General features: G+C 52.2%; 1 pseudogene; it reads right to left on the reverse strand.

Moving 5' to 3' along the window:
• Positions 1 to 2,099: 2,099 nt before the first annotated feature.
• LOC132234483 (RWD domain-containing protein 1-like) lies at positions 2,100 to 2,583 on the reverse strand (annotated as a pseudogene).
• Positions 2,584 to 19,992: the final 17,409 nt, after the last annotated feature.

Below are 19,992 nucleotides of genomic sequence, written 5' to 3' on the forward strand. Positions count from 1 at the left end.
AATCCCTTCTCTTTGGCTTTAGGTTGGGTTTAGGATGAATCAACAAAGAGCTAAGGGTGGGAGGAGGGGGAGCTGAGGTACATATTCCTGGCTCTCCTTCCCTGAGGGGCTGCCTCTGGTTGCTAAGCCCTTGTTCGAGTTCGTCTTCCCACACAGCTGTCCTCTGCTTCTCGGATGTCTCTTCCCGGCCCCCTCAGGCCCAGGGCAGCGTGCACATTACCCCTGAGCCCGCCCCACCTGCTTACAACAATACTCTCCTCACACTCTCCTCAGTCATCCAGCTGGAGTGCACCATCTGTTTCCTGCTGAGACCCCAACTGATACGGCTTCTGATGGTGCAGTGTCCAATTTAACACTTTAGTGCATGTTGTTTTGTGCCGTCCTTTTGTTGTTGACTGCTTGCAATCCTGGGTTAAGGACTTAAGGGAAGACATGACTATCACGTAGCTCTTTTTGTGTCCTCCAGCTTGGCATAGTGCCGGCCTCATGCTGGGCAAAATGCAGATGCCCACAGAATTGCCCAAGAGAAGGACTGCCATGTGTGTGGGATTCTGACTCCGTCTTCACTGTCTCTACCTCAGGTGTGTGGGTCTAGTGGCTGCCTCAGAAGAGAAGTTCTTAGCTGGGTGGACCATGGGGAAACTTGGCCTTAGAAACCAAACTCACACTTTGGCCTGAGAGTGTCACGGAGGCAATGCCCCTGTGGCCTGGAGTGCCAGGGCCAGCGCCGGGTGACAAAAGTGCAGCCTCGGGTGCTCGTCAAGGCAAGGGGTGACAGGGCATCTCCCAGAAGGCAGAAGGCAGAGCCTGGTGGCAGAGGGTCTGGTGTCAGGTAAAGAGTGGGGCTCAATCATGAAATCAGAAGTCCCCTGAACGGGAAGGGACTGGGTCATCTGGTCCCACCTTGTCCAATATGGCACGCCCTCAACATGTGTGGCTTTGAGCACTGGAAGTGTGGCTGGTCTGAACTGATGTGCTGCAGGTGTAAGACAGAAACCAGCTTTCAAACCTGACATGAGAAAAATGTAAAAATGGTCCTGTTAAAAACTTTTCTATTCATTATATGTTGAAATGATAATATACTGTATACATTGCACTCAATGAGATAAGTTATTAAGATAAATTTTACACATTTCTTTTTACTTTTTAAATGTGGCTTCCAGACCATTTATTTTAAAACATATTTTTATTGACTTCAGAGAGGAAGGGAGAGGGAGAGAGAGATAGAAACATCAATGATAAGAGAAAATCATGGATCAGCTGCCTCCTGCATGCGCCCTACTGGAGATCAAGCCCACAACCTGGGCATGTGCCCTTGACGGGGGTCAAACCTGGGCCTTCAGTCCACAGGTCAAAGCCCTATCCACCGAGCCAAAGCGGCTAGGGCACTACTAGACCACTCGAAGTTCTATATGGGGCTCACGCTGTATTCTATGGGGTGTCTCTGGTTCGGCCCAACCCTCTCATTTACAGATGAGGAGACCGAGGCCCCTTCTGTGCTAGAGAAGAGTTTCCAAGGCCGTGTTCCCAATTGGGAGGGAGCAGGGAAGCTGGAAGAGTCACAGGTTGTTTCGCTGCATCAGTTATTTCTGCATAAACTATGGTGGGGTGAAGAGAGGGAGGGCATGGTCAACTACCCCAATTGTTGAAACCAGCAGTCTCATTTGGCCTGGGTTTGGGGCTTGGAATATATTTGGAATGGAGGCCTCATATCCTTCTTTGAGGCAGGTGGCATGGCCCTGCCCATGAAGCCCATCTCCCTGGAGGAATGTCTCTGTGGGGGCTGTGACCTTGTGGGGCAAGGGGTCCTCTCTACACATGGTTTTGGCCCAGGCAGCCCAGGTAGGACACGGCAGAACTGGCAGGCAGTTTAGAGAGCTCTCCCCTAGCTGCCACTATGTCATTGGTATTGAGCAGGGCTTTCCAGCGTCTGGGCAGCCCCCTAACACTGCAGGACTCAGCACCACTTGAAATGATTTTGCAAGGACTTCTTTTTTTAAAAATTTTAAGGTCAGTTTATTAAGTTCACTGATGAAAGCTTTCAGAAGAATATTCTCCTGAAAATGATTATTTTTTCTTAGAAAAAAAAGAAAGGAAAATCAACACCCTCTCAGCATAGACACAGATGCTGTGGCAGTCAGGCCTCTGCAGAGAGGATGGTCCATCAATGGGTCAAGTCGCTCTGGGTCAGCCGGACTGTGGTCTGGATCGTCCTCATCTTCCAGCTCCAACTCATTCATTTCCTGGAACAAAGACTCATCTCCCTACACAGTGTTTCTAGCGTCCTCTGAGAACCAGATATCAGCTGTGACCAGATTATGATCGCTTCAGGTCTCTGTTTACCACTTAATTTATTTTTTTTCCTGTTTGTTCTTCTTTTTAATTTCCAAGGATTCTGCATCAAACTTGGCTTTCCAACGTAAGATAGTCTCAGTTGTAACAGGAGTGCTGTGAAACACTTGCCTTTCAGCTTCTCCTTTTTTCTTTTCATTTCTTTTCTCCTTCTCTTCTAGTTTTTATTTGACCCACTATTTCATTTCATGTTTCCTGCAGAGCTGTCACTAAAGGAAAGATCATCACCATATGCAAGGACTTCTGGAGCGTGTCCTCTGTACCTTGGCCCAGAAAAGGAGAAGCCACAGTTCCTGGGCTCTGGGACTATGGCCACAAAACAACCCACTAGACACGGAACAACTCAAGAACAATGGCAGACAGCAAAGGTTAAGTCCCAGGCGGGCAGCCCAGACTGCAGTTGAGATGTGGGTGCTGTGATCAGGAAGATGGCTTGGTTTAGTGAAAACCTGGCCTGGAGCCCTGCATAGTCCAAGTTCTGCTGCTACCACACTCTGCTCTCATCGGCCTCATTTGCTCAATGGGATCACACCTGCCAACTGGCTCCCACTCTCCGGCGTGGAGGGGTGTGAGGGGAGTGCCACACGTGGCCAGGAAGGGGTGCCGCCTGAGGCAGGAAGTGGTGTGAGCAGCTAAGCGTGCCTGTGAGGGAGGCTGGCCATGTAACTTATCTTCTAAAAGGGAATGCTTCCGAGGGTGAAAGTGGATGCCATTAAGATGAAAATTGGGACAAGAAATGGAGACAAAGACTATTCTATGCAGACAGGTCATAGGGCTCTCTCTTGGGAAGAGGCCAGAAGGCGGAGCTGAGACTAAGTCTTCTGGCTTGAGAGGCCAGGAGATGGGGGTGAGGGGAGGTAGGGGTCAGAGCAGAGAGGAGTTTTGGGAGAGCAGTGACTCAGACAGAAGCAGGAAGGCAGGTGGTGACGGAGTGCTAGGTCTGGAGCCCAGAGTGGGACCACCCTGATGCAGGACACCTGTCTCCCAGGGCTACAGGGAACTGGAAATGACAAGGTGGCAGGAGCCGTGAAGTGAGGCCAGCCAGCACGGCACTTCTGTTCTCAATACTGACAACACAGGCGAGCCTTTCTGTGGGTGTCCCTGGCTGCCGGCGGTGGAAAGCCTGCTGTTTGGAACCCCACAAGGGAGTCTAAGATCACCGCCAAGGCTAGTCACTGGCCAGGCCCTTGAGTGGTTCCCACCTCACCCCTACCCCCGGGCCTCCAGCCCGGCCCCCACCACGAACAATGGGCTCTGTTGAGCCAGCAGTTCCTGGGCAGCAGGAAGTCCTGGGTCCAAGGCCCACAGAGGAACAGAGCCTCTGTGACCTCTGAGCTGGGAGCTCAAAGGGGCCATTCTCACGGGTGTGGGCCCTGGGGCGGGAGCGGCGCTGTGGCTTGGCCCCTGGAGAAACATGACTGCCCCAGTGTTCCGGCCTTTGCCCTGCGGCTCTCTCGGTTGCATCTGCTGACCTCATGGGATTGTCCTTCGAGTCTGTCTTGGCCACTGTGCAAGGCTGAGGAGACAGAGCCTTTTCTTCCCTCACAGCTGCGTCTGCGGGTCAGGTGGTGGGCCCTGGTGGCACGGAGTCTTTCCTGCTGCCTCCTGCACATCCCATGCCCCTTCTTCTGCCGGTGGACACACAGCCTCCCACTGGGGCCTCCTGCCAGGCAAGGTGGTGACACCTCCTCACAGGCCCCAGGGGTCTGGTCTGCGTGCTGTCTCTTCTCCTGTGGCCACCACTCACCCTGTGAGCTGGATCCCACTTCACACACTCATTTAACAAGCGCAGACAGGCAGCCCGGATGCCAGACATTGTCGCAGGCACCCAGGGACTGGGCCTCACCCCGAGGGAGAGGTGCTATGTCTTCCTCAGGCCCTTGATCCCCCTTAGCCTTTGGTCCTCCTTGGCCCTTGGTCCCCCTTGGCTCTCGGCCCTCCTTGGCTGCCTTTAACTGGCTCGAGGGCTGGGTCCTTAGAGCTCTCTGTGTGAAGGCTGTGGACGAGGTGACCTGCAGAGCTTGGAGAGTCTCTGGGACTCTAAGCTTGGGGCACCGCTCTGCTCTGTACTGAAGCGAGGCAGGCCTGGGCCCATCTTTCTGAGTGTCTCATGGGTTCCTAGAGCCCAGGCCACAGGGGGACACCCAATGTTCTAAGGGTGCCAGGATTGGTTGGAGTCATGTCTGTAAGCCATACTGACCCAGGGATGACTGTGATGAAGGAAGAAGCTTATGGTTAGAGGTCCCTGAAAATAGGAGCCACAAAGGCTACTCAGGGTCACACAGAGGCACCGGGTTGGCCAGGAGGCAGAGGAAGTGAGGGGAACGCATGGGTGGAACACTTGTTGTGGTTTCCCAGGACAGAAGGAGGTGAGGCAGAGTTAGCAGGTTGGTTGGTTGGAATGATTTCATGGTCTGTGGGCACAGGGATTGTCTCGAGTCTTCGGGTACATGGCCCTGGGGTGACTGGGGTAGGGGCATAGTGGCCCAAAGTTGAAGTCAAGAGCCCAATAAAGGGGGAGCTTGGGAGTGTGGGCTCTGGATTGGTTGGTTTGCTAGTCCTGGGAGGGGCAGTCCCTCCGGTGTTGATTGACTCCAAGATGACAAAGCAGCAAACACAGAAATTAGAAAATGTGTTATTATTACCCTTTGTCTCTTTGCAAAATCCTAGAGCGATTCTGACCATTCCGCTGTGATTACCTCCAACACGTTTTCTCCCCCTTTTGGGGTCTGGCTCAAATATCAAAGCCTCCTCCACGCCAGAGCCCCCCAAATGGAATCATCCACTTCTCTGCCTGCCCCCCTGTAGCACCCACTGTTCCACACCTTGGGGGCTATGTGTTTGCCTCCTCCCAGGAGTCATGAAATCCTGGAGAAGTCACTTTATCTTTTAATCCTACCAGTGCCTGCCATGGGCCTGGTGCCCCGGAAAGGTAGTACAGAGGCCTGAACGAACAGAGACGGCAGGCCATGAGGATGGGCCCAAGCTCAAGGGGGTCACTGCATCTCAGGGAAACTCTGGACCATGTCTGCTGTCTTGGTGCGCCCGCCCCCCCTCCCTCGAAAAAATGCAGGAGACATAAGTGTGGGGACCCAGCAGGCACTTCTATGCTCATTCCTGACACCACCAGCGAGCACTTCTGTGGGTGCCTCTGGTTGCTGATCACTGTGCCTGGAGGGATCCTGATTCTAGTGCTTGTGAGCTCATGGGCTTCAACCCCTAAACTTGTTTTTGTTTGGTTAATCCTCATCTGAAGATATTTTTCCATTGCTTTTTTCAGAGAGAGTGGAAGGTAGGGAGACAAAGAGAGAGAAAGAGAGAGAAACATCGATGTGAGAGTGATGCATTGATTACTTGTCTCCTGCACACACCCTGACTGGGGGCAGGGAGCAAACCCTGTAACCCAGGTACCTACGTGCCCTTGACTGGGAATCGAACCTGAGACTCTTTAGTGTGCAGGCCGACGCTCTAACCACTGGGAAATACCTCCAGGGCATGAGCCCCTGAATTTTTATACAAAATAGGTACGTGCATTTTCCTAGGATAGAGGATCCAGTACACTAATTTGATGAAAGGTGATCCCTGTCAAGGCCATGGTCCGAGCTGGTGTCTGAAAGCCTTCCGTTGCCCGTCTCTGCGTCACGCCTGCTGAACACCCACTTTCCTCATGGGCCCCGCCTCTGTGCCCTTCCTTCCCTCACAGCCAGGCCTCCCAGGTTCCCTTGCAGGGTGGCGTGTCCTTGTCTCCAAGCCTGATGCTGGCCATGGGGTGGGCGCGATTGAAGTAGTTCCAGGTCACTGCCCTGCCATGGCTTCTGGGACACCAATCCTGTGCCCCATTCTGTTCCGTGTGCCACAGGCCCATCAGGTACCTTCTCCGGTGCTCCCAGTGCTCTCGTGTAGGGCACCTTGCTACCCCCTCACCTCCCTCCTGCTGCCCTGGCCAGGAGCTGCCGGGAGACTTTGCTGACACCAACAGTTATGACAATGACAGCAGCAGCATCTGCCATAGCCATGGTTGTTGTTTATCAGCAGCAATGAGAGCAGCAGTGCTACCAAGAAGAACATGGTAAAGCTGAATTCACGGAGCGCTTACCCTGTGTTTGCATATGTTCACTTTCTCATTTGGTTCTCACAGCAACCTCATGAGACAGGAACTGTTATCTTTCCCATCTCCACTTCCCATGAGGAAACGGAGGCACAGAGAAGTCAGACTACTCACCTAAGGCCACAGCTAGTCAGTGCAGAGACAGAATTTGGGTGTCTGACTCTAAGGGTCACACTCACAGCCCCCACCCACTTGCGTTCCTGAGCCCAGGGGTGCCCTTGCTCCCCGTCCTTCTGCTTCGAAGCACCCATCACACAGAATTGCCATTGCCTGTCTCCAGAGTGTGTGCTCCCGGAAGGCAGGGCCCAGCTCACTCTTGTCCTCCATTGTCACCCCAGAGCCTGGCACAGCAGATGCCCCAACAGATGGGGTTAGTGGAACACCGCCTGGGTCTTGTCTGGTTCTGTGGTGAGGACTGGCCTTGAACTTGGTCCGTGCCTGAGTGTCAGTGAGCAGCTAACAGGTTGCCCTGCCCTGCCAGCTCCCCCGCCACCCCAGTGCCCAGAGGAGCCTGGGAGAGCAGGGAGGTGGTGATGACAGTAACGAGCGTGTCACAGGCAGCCCTTCTCCTGCTTGCGGTGCTGAACCTCGATGGGAAGTGACATCTCCTCTTGTGTCTTGACCTCTCCCTGCTCCTTCCCTGGGGACTCAGAGCCAGAAGCTGATTGGGAAGGACAGGCCTAGTTTCCCTGGAACAAACATGCCAGGGAAAGGGCACAGCAGCCTCTCCCTGCAGGACACGACACCGTGCCAGCCAGCTATTCTGATGAAGGCTGCCCAGGCCTGGGGGTTGCTGATGGCGCCTGCAGAGGCCTCTCAGTGGGGTCCTGGGCTCAAGGGCTGGGCTGCCTCTCCACTTTCCCAATTCTAAGAGCCTTTGTCCTGGTGGCTTCTCTTCTCCCACTCAGATCACAGGAGAAGGGGGAAGGGAGAAGGGGCTCCGGGTCTGGCTGAATCTGGCTTCCAGGGAGGCACTGATGCATTTGCCCCAAGTGTAGGTTTTTGGGGGCCTTGGGAGCAACCTCTGGAGACCTCATCCCAGGATCCTCGGCTTTTAGAGAAACCAGAAAGTACATCCAGGCAGGGACAGGTCCCAGGGGCAGACATAGGCAGGCAGGGTCAGGTCCCAGAGGGCAGACACAGCCAGGCAGGGACAGGTCCCAGAGGGCAGACACAGCCAGGCAGGGTCAGGTCCCAGAGGGCAGACACAGCCAGGCAGGGACAGGTCCCATAGGGCAGGCAGCCAGGCAGGGACAGGTCCCAGGGGCAGACACAGCCAGGCAGGGTCAGGTCCCAGAGGGCAGGCAGCCAGGCAGGGACAGGTCCCAGGGGCAGACATAGGCAGGCAGGGTCAGGTCCCAGAGGGCAGACACAGCCAGGCAGGGACAGGTCCCAGGGGCAGACATAGGCAGGCAGGGACAGGTCCCAGGGGGAAGACACAGCCAGGCAGGGACAGGTCTCAGGGGCAGACATAGGCAGGCAGGGTCAGGTCCCAGAGGGCAGACACAGTCAGGCAGGGTCAGGTCCCAGAGGGCAGACACAGCCAGGCAGGGTCAGGTCCCAGAGGGCAGACACAGTCAGGCAGGGACAGGTCCCAGAGGGCAGACACAGCCAGGCAGGGTCAGGTCCCAGAGGGCAGACACAGCCAGGCAGGGACAGGTCCCAGAGGGCAGACACAGTCAGGCAGGGTCAGGTCCCAGAGGGCAGACACAGCCAGGCAGGGACAGGTCCCAGAGGGCAGACACAGTCAGGCAGGGACAGGTCCCAGAGGGCAGACACAGTCAGGCAGGGTCAGGTCCCAGAGGGCAGACACAGCCAGGCAGGGACAGGTCTGAGGGGGCAGAAGTATATGGAGAATGCGAGCCTTAGGAGCTCTTAAGTTGAAATGACTAGGAGGATCTTCAAACTACACGGCGAATCTGGATGCACTCGAAGCTGTTTAAAGCATCAAATCAGAGCTGACACTCATCGCAGAACCAGAGCTGGTGTTCCCACAGGCTCTCCTGGGCTCTGACTCCCGTCCTTTAAAACCCCACTGCTTTTGTTGGTTTACCATCAAGCCCTTGACCCATTGAGCATTTGTGACGACCTGCGGGGCATGCGGCACCACCAGGCACCAGCTGGAAAGACAAGGCGTGTGGATGCATTTGTCCAGCAACAAAAGGGAACCGGCCGTCTGGAAGGGAGTGCGGGGTAGAGTGGGGTGACTTGCACAGGGTGCTGCCTGGGCAGGCAGATGGCATTGGGAGGAGACAGAGAAGGGAGGGGCCCCATGAGCTGGGGTGAGGGGAGGGTCACCCAGAGGGGTCTAGAAGGATGCAGCTCTGTGAACAGGAGGTCAGAGCCCCGGTTTACATGGAATCGCACCATGTGGCTCGGGGCCACCATGACCACCAGCTCTAGTCTGGCCACGACTTGCTATCACCATAGCACCCGGCACAGTGCTGCCACGCGCGGGTGCCCACCCCGACTTAGAGAGAACAGTGGATAGGGAGATAGGGTGCCCAGTATTCCCCTCCCCCCCCCCCCATATGCCCAGCACGGTTCCCTGCAGCGAACATGAGAGAAAAGCTTCCAGCAACCTTTGTCACAGGTCCCAGCCTTCAGTGTCATCTATAAAATGAGACTTTCTCCCCCAAGGCCTTCAGTGCAGTGGGGCTTACGGCTGTGAGCCGGGCTGGCTGCGGCTGTGGAAGGAAAGCAGGGGACCCGTCTGTCCTGGGGACACCCACCATCACCACCGACATAGGAGAACTTGGAGCAGCCCAGCTGCCTGTGGCCACACAAGTGCCCCCGAGGGCTAGGTTATCACTTCAGGCGGGGCCTCCCCCATGCTCACATCACACGTCCCCTGCGTCTTGGAGTCCTGCTCCGGCTCCACTTTTCCCCGGGGCATAGTGACGAGGCCCGGGCCTGAGTAGGTGAGCCACGTCGGGGCCGTTTCCAATCCATCGGCTCTAGCCTCCGCTGGAGACCAAACACCGAAGCAATTATTGTTTAATTTCAAGTGAAAGGAGCGCGGCAGGAGACATGGGGTGACCTTTGCTGTGCGTGAATCTATAGATAGAGATATACAGACACTGGAATTTATTTCCCCGAGGACAGAAGTGCCAGGCGCTGCCAGCTGGGTCTGAGCTTGGAGCCGTGTTTGCATACAGTGCTATGTGTAATTTATTTCCCTGGGGAAGACCGGCGAGGATGGTGCATCTGAATCTTTGTAGAGGTTTCTTCTTTTTAAAAAGAAACCAGTCCAACCCCACACCAAAGGGAAGATTGTCTCCTGCAGCCGTTGCTGTATTTGACTGGGGCTTTTGAACTTCACGATGTCTCTGAAGAGGGTTTGGACTCTGGTCTCTGCAAATCCCCTGGGGCCCCACCGTCACTTTCTGTCATAGTCCTGGGTGGGGCGGGGTAGCAGGGAGCTACAGAATGCCTGAGGCCGAGGACACCCACCGCGGGTTGGCCCTGCCTCGCACCGCCCTTCTGGGAGGCTCCCTGACAGCTCAGTGACCTTGCCTATCTCCGCATGAGCTAGCTTTGGCTGTGTTAGGAACCTCATGCTGCTTGCACCCCTTCCCCACCCCCCCTTCCTCATCCAGAGCCGCCCTCTGGACTCTCTAGACCCCCAGTGAATGAGTAGGAGCTACAGCCCCCTGCATCCCTTCCTCCTTGGGGCCCGGAGGCTGGGAGATTAGAAATACTTAGAAGGCATTACTTCATTAGTTAGCAGATGCAATGCTTACTTTAATTTTGCAAATTCACTAGGCACAAGCACCCACCTACCTGTTCCGGTTGCCATAACAACTTTCAATTTCATTTGTGGTCTCTGCTGGTGTTTTCTCTGCGTGCGCGCGTGTGTGTTTGTCTGCGGGTAGGTTCTCTGCCCCACCTCCTCCCCCTGCGCCCCTCCCGTGCTGCCTTCTACTTCGTCTCAGTCTCTTTGATGCCTCTCTTCTGTCTTCTGTTCCCTCCCAGGGTCTGTCCATCCGCTTCCCTCGTTGTTGGGGTTCAGGGGCAAGTGTCTCTGTCCGGTGCTGGAACTCCCCAGCCACGGGTTCCCACAGGCTCGCTCAGGCGCTTTAGGCACAAGGGATACGAGGCTGCTGACTGCGTGATGTGGTTTCAGGGACACTGGGAGGGCCTGGGAGCCCCAGATATCAACCTGACCCATGTCACGGTGCCTGAAATGCCCCATTGAGAATCTGTGGCCCTGGTCCCGTTCCTAAAGGAATGGTGGGTGAGTGCTTCTGAAGGGATAAGCTGGCAGGAGGCTCTTGTGAGAACATGGTGGCTGGCCTGGCGGTGCTGCTGGTTCGGGGGGGGGGGGAGGGCAGGGGGGAGGGCTGCAGGGGCAGGGACGTACTCTCTGAGGTCGCACTGTCCCTCTGCAGACTTCTGTCCAGGAGAAGTCCCCCTCTTTGTCCGGTGCCTGAAATTCAAGCAACCTGTGGGCCTGGGTGTGGGATGGTGGCTGCCCCAGACTTCTGGGACCCAGGGCAAGGTTGGCCGGACACTTGAGTGGCTTCCGTGGGGGCTGCTGAGGAGCAGGGACACCTGACGGCAGTGGGTCTGGAAAGTGACCTAACAGCAGAGAAGCCCAGGAGCTGCTTCCATCAGGACAAAGACGTGGCCCACAAAGGAGCCAGGAGCTTGGACTAAGCAGGGTGACCCAAGGGTCGAGTCCTGGAGGGAGACTGGAAGGCAGTCACAGGGGGAGTTTTAGGTTGAATTCCCCCCCAAACACACCCTGAGCCAATACTTTGAGTGCAAGTCATTTATGTAGAAGGTGATCTCAGGTTGCATTAATGGGGGGTGGGGGGAGGCAGGGCAGGGAGAAAGCCAATAGAGGACATGCTGCTAAGCAGGTGACATCTGTGGGAAGCTGGGACTCATCCCCGCTGGGGGCTTTGGGGAATATAACACGTTGGCGAGAACTCGCACCTGAAGGGTGAGGGAGCAGCATGACCCCCATGCCTCCAGCATTCTCACATGGTTGGTGGCTGCTTCCCTGCTTGGTGATCCCCAGCTCTGGCGAGTTCCTAGGAGATCTGGAGGCTGTGGGCCGGGGCTGGAGTCTGTGGGCCTGGGCTGGAGTCTGTGGGCCAGGGCTGGAGGCTGTGGGCCTGGGCTGGAGGCTGTGGGCCTGGGCTGGAGGCTGTGGGCCTGGGCTGGAGGCTGTGGGCCAGGGCTGGAGGCTGTGGGCCTGGGCTGGAGGCTGTGGGCCAGGGCTGGAGGCTGTGGGCCTGGGCTGGAGGCTGTGGGCCGGGGCTGGAGGCTGTGGGCAGGGCATAGGGGACACGTTAGGAAGCTGACAGCGCCTACTACGTTCCACCCCTTGCAGGCTCAGCTCCCTCATGTCCAGGTTAACTTTACTGTGTTCACTCTGCTTCTTCCAAATGGTGACTAATTATAATTTCTTTTTTTTATATATATATTTTATTGATTTTTTACAGAGAGGAAGGGAGAGAGATAGAGAGCTAGAAACATCGATGAGAGAGAAACATCGATCAGCTGCCTCCTGCACACCCCCCACTGGGGGATGTGCCCGCAACCCAGGTACATGCCCTTGACCTGAATTGAACCTGGGACCTTTCAGTCCGCAGGCCGACGCTCTATCCACTGAGCCAAACCGGTTTCGGCTAATTATAATTTCTTAAAAAAAAAAAAGACAACCCCAACTGGAGGGGAGTGAGACGGACAGAAGTTGGCTGCTGCAGCTGGTTCAGAGGCTGGACATGACTCTCACCACATTGCTTTTCTACCACCGATTTCAACTTTTCATGGGGAGCCAGCATTTCTGCTGTTCTCTGCCTGCCTGGTGGGATGGACCAGGCCATTACCCCCAGGAGGCTGGACCCCTGGGCCTGGGGACTTTTTCAGGTCACGGGTTGTCACAATTGCCCATTCCTGGTTATCAAGGGATGCTCTAGTGAATCACTTTAGTTTGACATATGCCTTTCTTTCCCCTTATTAGCAGAAGTCCTAATTCCTTATGATAATCGGGGGGGGGGGGCAGTTTCCCTGCCAGTCTGATAACTTCTCTGCCTGCTGGTTCAGTGACATGAGGAGCCCGGAAGACCAGGCAGAACCCTTACATTAGGGCTAGAGGAGCCCTTATGTTGTCCTTTTTGAGGTTCTCCATCCTGTGATCAGATTAACCAGATCCTGGAGTTGCAGGGACAGGATGCACAAATTCCACAAATGCATCCCTGGGTGTGATGGTGAGAGGGCCCCTTCTCCTGCCAGTCCTTGGTTTTCAGACCTATGTTGTTGTTGTTGTTGTTGTGTTTTTTTTTTGGGGGGGGCGCACACAACTCCATTAACTAGTCATTGGTTCAAACAGCATGCAGTCCAGGGCTCCATCAGATTGGCAGCTTCTGAGTGATGGGCACATGGCAGGACTTCGAGGCCCTGTGGTCACGCGCTCACTGTCACACCTCTGTTGCTGAAAAGTGAGCCTGAGCCAAGGCGATATTATGCAGGACCTCATAAGAGTAAGTTGGATGCTCTGTGAGCCTTTGCGTAGTGGTTCTGACACTGTGGGTCAGAAAGGCAAAGCCTTTCCTAGAAGGCGGAAGAGCAAAACACATCTTCCAGGGCAGATGGACCTGCATAGTCAGCCTGCCATGAGCGGCTGCTTGTTTTCCTTGAGGGATGGCACTGTACTGAGGGCTCAGCATCTGTTGTGAGGTTTCACGTTAGTCTCTGGAAGTAGCTACATCAGCTTGGAGAGGGAGTCCATGCTGCCGGGTTCACCAGACCTGTTCACGTTACCATGGCTCCATTCACTGAGATGGTCAAGGGCAGGAGCTGGCTGACCTAGTCAGGATCCTGTCCATTGGGTTGTCAATGTCCCCTCCATGGGGATGCTCTCTGATGGACACAGAGAAAGACCCATATACTCTGTTCCCATCTTCCAATCTTGCTCCTCCAGGCTCCTGTCTGAAACTCGCTTTAAGCCATTCCACTGCCCAGAAGTATGCAAACATAACTGCAGGCCCTTTCCCCCATCGCGTCAGGTTGGTGAACACTGCAGTGTTGGAGGCTCTCCCACTGGGAGGCTTTCCCCCCACTCCTGACTTCCAGGGCCACCTCTGGGTCAGGCTGTAAGGAGACGGTAGTCGACTTTTGATTCACAGCAGAACATGAAGTTAACTCATATGTGAACCAGGTCGAGGGTTTTCCTTCTCAAGCAGCAGATGATGGGGAATCCCCAGAGATATGAGCTGAGGAAACACATTGTGCAACAGAAGTAGGTGACACGGGATGTGGGTTACCTGTGTGTGCCCCCTGGGCCTGCTTCGGCCTGTTCCTGAATGTGTCATTTCCATTAAATGACAAAATACGTCAGTGTCCACACGCATGTGACTTTGTGGGCCTAAAAACACCCAGATATGATGGACAGCTTGTATCATGGTTCTTTGATGGCCCACAGTCAGGTGCTCAGTCCCTGCTGGGGCCCAATAGCCTGCTGTCAGCTGATTGTTGCTTCAGGCAGCATAGCCTTGCTCTAGGATCCTAGGGTTTTGTTCTGTGATTTCCTTGAGTAAGCTCACCAGAGACCTCAAACAACATTATTATCTTCCCCAGAGCTTACTAATATCATGGAATCTGTCAGGTCGCATGGTGCCAACTACAGGCCTCTCTTTTCAAGAAGGACATTCAAGACCCATTGATTTATTTTTTACTTTGGAGGAAAACACTCAATATGACTGACTGCTGGGCCTTTAAAAACCTTACTGATGTGGCTGGCTCCTGGGTCTTTGTAGGGCTTATCTCTTACCCCGGGTGCATGTGTCTTAGCAACCCTTCTGAGTGCTTGCTCCTTCCTGCTCACCAGACCTGTTACGATGACTTCTCAGTGTAGTGGGCACATGCCCTGTTCTGTGGCATGTTCAGAAAAGCAAGGTACCTTTGAACTATATGGTGACAGAGAGCAGAAGAGCTAAATTGATCTGGGGCAAGACCATTAAAATGTAAGCTGTGCATTCCAAGTGACTGCAAACTTGTTTTGATCCTCCTTGGAAGGGACTGAAAAAAATGCACTCACACCATATCAAGAACCATACACGTAAATGTCAGAGGCTGTGCCAATCTGTCCTACTAAGGATACTTGGAAAAGAGCTGCAATTGAGGCTCCCACTTGATTAAATTGTAGTAGTCTATTGTCATGTTTATGACCCATCTGAATCTGAATTTGTTGATGAATGAAACAGGGGTGATGGGGATATGATGGAGACCACTGCCTTGTAACCTTTAAGCCTTTGAAGGTGACACCAGTCTATATCATTCCATCTAAGGGGCAGTATTGCTTCAGGTTTACTCTCTTGGCCTAGTGTATGTGTGTGTCTGTACGTATGTGTGAATTTGTGCTGTGTTTGAGTGTGTGGTTATGAGTGTATACGTGAGTATGGGAATAAGTGTGTGTGTGTGTGTGTGTGTGTGTGTGTGTGTGTGTGTGTGTGTGTGTGTGTAGCAGATGAAGACTTCCACTTGGCCTTTCCTACCCTAATGGCTCTACTACACAGGTCAGGGAGAGTTCTGCCAACTCTGAGGTTTATCCATCTGGGAAACAACCTGGGGAATGACCACAGAGAGAGGCTGCCAACCCCGGGCTCCACTGTGAACTGGACACCATCCAGGAGTCTACTCACTACCTGGCCTCTCTCTGCTCCTCCTCTAACAGTGTCCCTTGGTGCCAGTATTAACATGCTCAGACCCTGTCTTCAACAGCCTGTGAGTTTTCTGGGCATTCCCTTTTTCCTAGTATACAGTTATCTGGTAAATGGTCAAGTTCTGTTAGGGAAAGTGGGAATATTGCTATTGTGTATATTTTCTGAGACATTTTCTGAGGGTCCTCTTTCAGGGGGACATGGTCTCATCTTCCATCGATGGCCTCTGGGTCGAAGAACTAGCTGAGGTCTGGAAGCTGGGGCAGATGTGTTGCTACTTAAGTTCTGGGATGGGGGACTTGTGACCCATTAACGACTGAGGTTAGGCACTTTATTTATCTGCCAAAGAATGAGGTGGGTCAGAGATCTACAGACCTTTTGTGAGTTAATTTAATCTAGATTTTAAATCCTTTCTTTCTGAAAACCCTACTGCGCAATAAATAGCACTGCTTCCAAGGTCTGGGGTCAGCCACGGGCGGGCTGCTGTCCCTCCTCTCCGGCTTTGAGCATTCACCGTCTTCTGGACAAGCTTTTGTTGAAATAATGTTTCTGCTCTAAAAGATGCTTGATTACACTGCTGCACCCAATCTGTGGGGCTCTGGTTATCTCCCTCTGGGTGACTCCATTCGCCACGTCAGAGGGTCAGGCCTTGGGGCAACTGTTGTCCTGTGCTGGGGGCCCTGGCCCTCAGGGAACATCCCTGAGTCTCCTTGGGGGTAACAGTGCCATTTAAAACGCTTGGTTCTTCTATACTCTCTCTAAACTGAGAGCAGGTGGGGATGTTCAGCTGCAGTCATGATGCATCTCCCGAATGACATGTATTTACCTTGGAAAACAGCCCCGCTGGGAGTCCTGGGCGAAGGTGTCAATCATTCCCAGCTTAGGATTGCATGGGTCCCTTATCTGCTTTTGCTGCAAACCCCAGCCCCTAGTCCCCTCTCCTTTCACAGGAGGATTCATTTTGTCCCCACCAGACAGGCTTCTCCCTCACGGTTCCTGCCCGCCTAGCACCTTGGACAGGGCCACACGAGGCTGCTTCTAGGACTATTGCTCTCAGGGGGACAATTTACTCTTTGCTCTGTGCATGTCAGCAGAGCTTTTAAATTTCGAGGACAGTTGGATGAAATTGAATGTAGCCAATTTGCATCTTCAAATCGATTCTGTGCGCATGGGTGTGTGCACTCACACCTCGGGGACAAGGCGGGTGGGTTTGACAGCTCATGGGCAGTGGGATGGCAGTGTGCCCTGCTTGTCTTTGAGCATGGGCCTGCGTGACCTTGTGCCTCGGTTTCTTTTATAGAAATGGGGGTGGACTGGGCAACCTCTGAGGTCTCCTTTAGCTTTAGTGCTCTATGATTTTATGTCTGTGGGGAAAGAGGGTGATGAGAAAACCACTGGCCCACATTGCTCTCTCGAGCTGAGCTGCAGCTCAAATGGCAAGAGTAAGTGTGCTTGGCACAGTCTTGGTCTCAGACCCAGGCTCAGTATTTGGATGTCATGTGAGGAGCAGGTTGGGAGGTGTGAGGGTGAGGGGGCAGCCTTCTTGTGCTCAGGGTAACCTGCTGCAGGCTGGGCTTACCTGGAATAGATTGTGGGTGGCACAGAGCATCACCGCACCACTCTGAGCCTCAGTCGCCTCTTCTGTAGAGTGAAGCCAAAAATAACTCCTCCCATGGTAGTTGAGAAGAGTAACTAGTGAGCGCTTGGGATATCTTAGGCACCCATCAATTTTAGGTTCCTGACCCTGGATCTGGAGATGTGGAGGTAGCTTCCGCAGCTAGATTCTTCTTACCTCTTCATCTTCATCTCTTACTGCTGCCACAGCTCAAGGATGTTTTTCCCCCTGCAATTGTCCTCTCTTTCTCTGTCCTGCATCATTAATTTTTACCTCTCTGCTCTCTACTAGAGTGTTCCCTTCAGAATACAAACATGCTATAATACCTTCAATCTTTAAGAAATCTTCCCTGACCCCCACACCCCTCTTCAGCTACAGCTCAATTTCTCTGCTTGCTTTGACAGTCAAACTCACTGTTTTCACTTCCTCACCTCCAATTCTCCCCCAAGCCCATTCCAGTCCAAGCTTGACTATTGCTAAATTCAGTGGTCAATGCAGATTGCTGCTCACTTCGGCCTGTCAGCAGTATTTGTCACCGTTGATCACTGTATTTCTTGAAACACCTTCTTCCCCTGGTTCATGCTCACTGTGGCTCTTCAACAGTCATCCTTGCTGGTTTTAGCTCTTCTTCCTGACTTCTTACTGCTGGAGTCCCCAGTGCTCAGTTCTCAGACCTTCCCGCTATGGTCCTTCTCAGATCTCTGTCTCTGGCCCCAGCTCTGACCTCTCTCCCCTGATTACAGACCCATATATCCAGCTTGCTCACTACTGCTGTTTGACTATCTAGCAGGCACCTTGACCTTAACATATCCTAAGCCAAACATATCTTAGAAACTGGCAACTTGAACTTCCCCATTTTAGTAATGGGCAAATTAATTTTTCCAGATGTCTAGAGCAAACACCTTAGAATCATCTTTGACTCTCTTCCTCTCACTCTCTACATCCAACCTGTCAACAGAACAGGATGGTTCTACCTTTGAAATAATCCTGCCTCCAACCATCGCCCCCACAAGTATCCTGGTCAAGTCACCGGGATCTCTTGCTGAACTATTGCAATAATCTACTGACTTGTCTCCTTGCTTCCATTCTCCTCCTAATAGTTCAAAGGGATACACATGGTTTAGAATGATGATCTTAAAATGTAAGTCAGATCACGTCACAACTCAGCACGAAACAATTCAATACATTCCTGCTCCCTCAGAGTCAGTTCTACATGACCTGGGCCTTCTTCTCTGACCTCACCTTTGCCCTTTGCTCTCTCCTTTCCAGCCATGTGCCAAGCATGGTCTCATCAAACCCTGTATGACACCAGCTTTGCCAAGTGGCCTCTCGCACTTCAGGACCCCTCTGGGGATGTCGGAGAGCCAGTATTGGCCCGATCCCCGCAGGCCAGGCCGAGGGACCCCACCTGCCAGAGGGAACCCGCTCACTTCGTAGATGCCCTTCGAGCCACGCCGGCCAGGGGAAGGACCATGGAGGTTGGCTCCAGGCGTGTCTGGCCCATCTCGCCCAGTCCTGCCCTGCTGGCCACCTTCTAATTAGTTTCCTTTCAATGTGCACAAATCCATGCACTGGGTCACTAGTGTAAAATGTAGGAACCTTAGAACAGTATACTTCCATTTCTTTTTAATGGCCTTTGTGCTATTGTTGCCACACACTTTGCTTTTACATGTTATAAAGCCCACACTCCATTGTCATTTTTGTGTGTGTGAATATTAGCTTTTAAAGATATTCAAACAATGCGAAACAAATCTAATCTATTTATCTATGTATTGACCACATCTGGGCTCTTCATTCCTTTCTGTAGATCCATATCTCCATCTGGGGTCACTTTCCTTCTGCCTTAGGACTTTTTTTTTTTTTTTTTTTTTTTACCATTTCTTGTCCTCCAGGTTTGCTGGTGATGAATTCTTTGCTTTTGTATGTCTCAGAAGTTATTGTTTTGCCTTTGTTTTTTAAAGACAGTTTTGCTTCAATAGAGCTTTAGGTTTGTAAATTTTTCTTTCAGTTGGTTAAAGATGTGGCCTTGCTGCTCTCTGGCTTGCATTTTTTCTGAAATATCTACGGTCACAGTATCCTGTTCCTCTGGATACAACATGTTCCCCACCCCCTGGCTACTTTTAAGGTTTTCTATTTATCATTGGTTGTAAGCAATTTGATGATGATATGTGTTGGTGTAGGTTTCTTCATGTTTCTTATGTTTGGGATTTATTGAGATTCTTGAATCCACAGATTCCTAGTTTTTATCAAATTTGAAAAATTTTCAGCCAATATTAAAATATTTTTTCTATTTTGCCTCTTCCCTCTCATACTTTGACTCCAATTATGCATATATGAGGCTACTTCAAGTTGTTCCACAGCCTCGTATTCATTAAAAATTGTCTGAGCTTCATTTTGGATAGTTTCTATTGTTATAGAAAGCATTCTAATGTTTTTCAAAGTATACTGATGTTTCCTTCTGCAATGTCTAATTTGAAATTAATCTTATATCTTTCAATTTTATTTCACATATAGTAGTTTGCATCTCTAGAAGTCCAACGTTTTTGTATTTTTCACTTAACCTTTTGAATTACAGTCATAACTGTTCAATACGTAAATATATTATATATTTAAGGATATTAAATAGGTATATTTAGTATCCTTATGGCTAATTATAATGTATGTGTCAGTTTTGAGTTGGTTTCACTTAAATTTTCTCCTTATGTTTCTTGTGTATGTCCTGTACGTTTTGATTGGACACCAGCCATTGTGAATTTTACCTTGTTGGGTGGTGGATATTTTTATTTTCATATAAATAGTTTTGAGCCTTGTCTTGTCATGAAGTTAATTACTTGGAAATCGTTTTACCTTTCTTAGGTGGGATCAAAGCAGTGTTCAGTCTAGGGCTAGTTATTCTTCACTGTTGAGGGCAGACCCTGGAGTTGTGAAGTCTTACAGTATGGCCGTGAGAACAGATATTGCCTCTGGCCCTGTGTGGACACTGGGCACATTTCCTCTGATCTTTTTGGATGGTCTTTCCCTGGCTTTGGATAGTCTCCACATACACATGTGCTGATCAGTGCTCAGCTGACTACTCAATGGGACCCTACCCTGATCTTGGGTTGTCTCTGTGCACCTCCCTCTCTTCTACTCTGTCCTGGGAACTCCAGATGCTTCGGCCTCGCTGGACTCTCAACTCTATGTCTTCACTCTAGGCGTCTACTGGGCTCCTCCTTTTTGCCCCTCTTTGTCCTTTGACTGGGAAG

Source organism: Myotis daubentonii, chromosome 5, assembly GCF_963259705.1.
Source record: "Myotis daubentonii chromosome 5, mMyoDau2.1, whole genome shotgun sequence".
In the NCBI taxonomy this organism is placed as follows: Eukaryota; Metazoa; Chordata; class Mammalia; order Chiroptera; family Vespertilionidae; genus Myotis; species Myotis daubentonii.